General features: G+C 35.4%; 1 long non-coding RNA gene across 1 annotated transcript; it reads left to right on the plus strand.

Moving 5' to 3' along the window:
* The first annotated feature begins 801 nt into the window (after positions 1-801).
* On the plus strand, positions 802-4,412 carry LOC120349122. Its single transcript, XR_005570289.1, has 2 exons — positions 802-920; positions 4,142-4,412. It is a non-coding gene; the product is annotated as an uncharacterized LOC120349122 (long non-coding RNA).
* The last annotated feature ends 949 nt before the right edge of the window (positions 4,413-5,361 follow it).

The following is a 5,361-nucleotide window of genomic DNA, read 5'->3' on the forward strand; positions in this document are numbered from 1 at the left end:
AACTAATAAGAACGAAATGTTAATTAACTTGTTGTATAAATGTGTGCCTAGAGGCAATGGCGGCTCCAGGGGGGGGGGGCATAGAGGCATGGACCCCCCGTGAGCTCAGAAAGTTTTATATTTTCAACAGGACTCTATCAAAAGAAATTAATGTTTCAAAAAAGTTCATTGATTCATACAATAATTAGTACATTATCATCTTATAATGAATCATCATAGTTTGAATATAATTTTTTAATAAATAAAATTCAATCCATTAAATAATATTGTGAACCTATCTGAATCGCTAACCGCAGAAAGGCACCATGTCCAGTTTCATCTTTTACAGGAGAGACAAAAACCACTTGATAAATACTAACCTGCAGTAGCGCCTAAAGATTTAGTCAAAACGTATTTTTTTCTGGAACAAGAGGGTCATGCCTCCCCCCCCCACCGCACAGATTTGTTGTTTTGCCTCAACTGTTTGAAATAATCCAATCTATGATAAAATAACATAATATAAGATCTGAGAAATATTTCCAGATAGTCTTAAACTTGTTTCTCTATACCATTATAGGTTACATTCATTTGATCAGTGTTTCACCTTCTGATCCATTGAGGATGATCAAGAAATCATAAGTTTTGGTTCGCCTAATTTTTCAGTTTCCTGCAATTCCGTCCAAATAACTGGCGGACAGATAAAATTATTCCTGTCCCATCCATTGAATTTCAAAGAGAGAAGGAATCTCTAAATTCATCTCTCCAAAAATTTAAAACTTTCAAGAGTAATAAGTTATGATTTTTCACAAGAGTGTTGAATTTTTGGAAACCTGAATTAAAATGCAAATTAAAATTTTTTTCAGGTCCACCTTGTATGATGTGACTATCTTCTTATTCAATATGTGTGGTTTTCAGGAAAGCATTTGCCCATCATATCAATTGTAAGTAATATTTGAGGAGACATTATTATGCTTTTCTTACAATTATTATCAACTGTTACTACTAACTGTCAAGTCAATAGTAACAGTATTAACTATTAATTTATGGCCTATCAAGCAGCATACTAAGCTAATTATAATAGTCCAGGCAATGGATGCTCAAAAAAGGGTATAGAGGGGAATGTTTGGAAGACAATTTCTTACCGCAGTTCTGTTTAGGGTATTTAAGGAGGTAAATATAGAAAAGTGCAATTTTCATTGCTGCAACAAGTGTTCACTCAGCGTTCCACACCTTCAACAGAGGAGATAAAGATGCACACTTTTGGCATGTTCACCTACTAACTGGTCCAATTAAGCTGCAAAGTCAAAAATTGTTTCACAGACACCCCCCTTCAAATGTGATTTTCAAACGATCAATTGTTGCAGCAATGAAAATTTCACCCCCTACATTGAAGCTGCTATAACAATGAAAGGAAAACTTGGAATAGTGAAATAATGCATCATTTCAAAGAGAATTCAATGCTCTATAAGCATCAGTTTTTATGATGCATTGTTGGAGAGTTATAAGCCCTGAAAGAGCAAAACATTGGATGAAAACCTGTTTTAACAATTACACACCTTCAAGAGCGAATATCTTGGTAACTGTTTGGAATATCACAAAATTCCAGCAAAAAAAGTGTAGAGAATTTATTAAGCTTCATTTTTGAATAGTTAGTTATGTCAGTTGAAACATTGTTCTCAAGATAAGAGCGTGGGAGCAAAACGCTTAAAATGCAATTTTCAAACCACCCTCATCCCTTTACCACATGAGTTAGGAATTTTGATATGTTGTTCTCGTAACTAGTCTTAACAAAGCTGCAAAGTCAAAAATTGTGTCTAAAACATTTCCTCCAAATTCCTTTGTCAATTGGTCTATTGTTGAAAAAATGGAGATTTCACAATCAACACTAATGCTGCTGCAACAGTTATAGGGAAATGCGTATAAGTGTGAATATTATATCAAATTGAAGACAATTCAATGCGTTATAAGCTCATAATCAGCATGAATTTTTCCCATCGATTTTTAAAAAGTTATAAGAGCAAAAATTGAAATATATTGGAGGCAAACATGTTTTTTCAAAAATGTTACACCTTCAAGAGAGGATATATCGAAAACTAGAGAAGATACCGCATAGAAAAAGTTGTGAGATGAATATTGTAAGAAATTATGTAAGCTTAAATTTTGTAAATAACAATTATGTACGTAAGATTCATAGTTTTAGATTTATATGCGAGAAACCAAAAAATGGTACCTTTGAACCACCACACCCCCTTAGCACATGGGGTAGGTGTGGGGACTTTTGATATGTTTACCTCCTTACTACCCTAAACAGAACTGTAGGGTCAAAAATATTGTCTTCCAAACATTCCCCTTTATAGCCTTTTCTTGACTGGACTATAAGAACGGAATGTTCATTAACTTGCTGTATACATAAGTGCCTGAGTAACTGAGTAGAGGAGGTTTTATTTCTGACGTATTAAAAGTGGCCTTCAGATGTTTTCATCAACAATTAATTTCTGTCACATTCCAGGATTTGACTGTGTATAACACTTACCTGTATAGAATGGAGAAAAGTTACCTTAGCTTAAAGAAAGACCTCTATGACTTCGCCTGTATTCAGGCATTATAAAGTAGGTCTACCTGAATTTTGTTACTGTAAAATCTAATGGATAAGAAACATTTTTTTGGCATTTGTAGTGTCTTATATCTCACTATAAAATGAATGCTCTATGTGAGAGGAAAACTCTTCAAAAAATCTCATAGTAGAATAGTTTAATGAAGGCGGCTGAATCAGACAAGGGTCTGATCAAAAGATTTACACTCATGAAGTTGGAAGTGTTCTTTTAGAACACTTAGCAACTCTTTAGAAACTCGCGCTCGGCAGGGGGCTTCGCCCCCTGCACCCCCAATAGGGTGGGTTAGCAGCCTCCGCGCTTCGCGCTCCGGCTGGGAGGCAGGCTTCGCCCGCCCAATTGTCTTTTGTGACTATATAGTGTTAGGTAGCAGGCTCCGCGTTTCGCGCTCCGGCTGGGATGCGGGCTCCGCCCGCACAATTGTCTTCTTCTCCTCCTCCTTCCTCTTCTTTTTCTTCAATAATTAGATCACAGCTGCTGGTCAGTAAACAACTTGGAATGATGCCAGGAAAGGCGCGACACGTTACAAAGATCTCACACACACACAGTTTTCGATGAAAACTCAATTTGAATTTGGTTGAAATTTAGCTATGGCTATTAACTTAACTTGGCGAGCTGAACAAAAAAGCTTGAAATAAATTTTTTGTGGGAAACAAATTTAAATGTGTCCCAAATATTTGGGCGAGTACAGGGGTGCCGGGGGGAAAAATTTGGAAGGTCTGGAGGTTTTCCCGTAGCCTCCAGTGTAGTATGCAACAGATTTGGTATTCAGTTTTCACAGCGATCTTATAGTTTTGGCTGGGAATTTTTCGTATTTGGGAAAACTTCAAATTTTCGATGAAAACTCAATTTCCCGGGTCCCCATTTGAATTCGGTTGAAATTGAACTATGGCTATAGGCTTATCTCCGGGGGCTGAACAAAAAAGCTTTTATCGAATTTTCTGTGCGATGCTGATTTCAAATGTCGAAAAAATTTGGTGGTCTCTAGGGGGCCAGGAGGTGAAATTTTCGTGATTTGGAGGTTTTCCCATAGCCTCCAGTACGTTCCCTAATTGATTTCGAGGTTGTTTGTCCGTGACAATCAGCCGTATTGGCTGTGAATTCTTGTCTATGTGGCTTTAATATAATAAAGATTGGCAACTTCAATATAATAAGATTTAGTACTCTTATATACAATAAAGTTAACTCCACCCACAAAGAGCATTTGGACAAAATGTTATTCAATTTAACAAGTATAGCATAGCAACAGACATCATCATCAGTGATTATATGATGTTTGTAGATTAAACATAGAGCATTTGTCATGATGTCCCTAGTATTCAAGTTTTATAGTCTACTTTCAAGTTTTGGAGAAGCCATTCTTGGCATTCACCACTGAACCGGCATCCACTTTGCATTCATGATAATAAATGTTAGCATCTTGTATAAGTCGTGATATACTGCTCTTGGAATACAATTTTGATGCAATTAATGTCACAAATGTTGGTGGCTGCCAAGATAAAAGAAAATTATATTAAATTTCTGGTACTGATATCAATTTATTTTTTCAGATCAGGCTACTGAGGACAGTGGATAAAATTGATATATGGTGTTTTGTTACCATGATATGGAGGGTAATGGTGGATGAGTGTGGGATGACACTAACAGGACAATAAGAATCGCGTTTGAGGGAACTGAAATGCATTCTAAGCTAGTATTTCATCTTAGCCAAGTATTCAAGTTTATGAAACTACTGTCTGTAAGACAGGTATTACGATGTAAGCAAATACAGTTGTAGCAAATAATATTATATCTTTGATAAATAAAATTAATTTGAATTTATTCGAATTTGTTATTGATTATTACTATCCTATTCCATTCTAGCACTCCTGTGTGAATTTATAATTTACAAAAGTAATATATTCTGATTTTTGTAAACAATACCTTGACAGAAATGAAAATACATTTGAAAGCTTAAAAAATATATTGGAAATTTGAATTTTCAAAATGTATTCTGAGTTTTCTAAAAGAAAGTTTAAAAGTTAATTATACTCTGAATCTGTCTTTTTGTATCTCTCATATTTCTATGATGAGACAGAAATTTTTTGTTGCAATAAGACATTTTACAATGCATGCTCAACATCAAATAATAAATAATGTTGAAAGTTGAGAAATACAATCAGGGGCCTGTTTCATAAAAATTTAGAAGTCCTGTAATACAGGAACAGCTGATTTTATCGGTTATATTCAACATGTAACTGGAATGGTGATTCTCCTTTATTACAGGACTTGTAAGTTTTATGAAAAAGTCCTGTAATACAGGAACGGCTGATTTTATCAGCTGTATTGAGCATGTAATTGGAATGGTGATCCTGTATTACGTGCCTTATAAGTTTTATGAAACAGGGCCCAGGTTTCACTGAGTAATAAAATAAATAAACAATTGCAATGATTTATTGACGAGCGTTAGCGAGTTCTCACCTTTGACTTACTGAAGGCCAAAGTCGTTGTCCATCTGTTTGTATGTTCTACAATAACATTAGAGAGAATTGATCAATCAGCTTCAAATGTTGAACACGTATTCTTTGAACCTTTTTACAGGTCAAGTTCGTTGGACAGCAGAGTTCACTAAGGCCCGCCGCAAAGTAGACCCACGCTAATCCACGAAAAGCAACCCACGCCGTGGGATGTTTTGTAAACCATTGATAGGCTTCTCTAGACATCTGTGTAACACATGCAATGAATAATCACTTGTCAGCTGATTGATTATGAATAATTTTATAGCAATGGT

Source organism: Nilaparvata lugens, unplaced genomic scaffold, assembly GCF_014356525.2.
Source record: "Nilaparvata lugens isolate BPH unplaced genomic scaffold, ASM1435652v1 scaffold8383, whole genome shotgun sequence".
In the NCBI taxonomy this organism is placed as follows: Eukaryota; Metazoa; Arthropoda; class Insecta; order Hemiptera; family Delphacidae; genus Nilaparvata; species Nilaparvata lugens.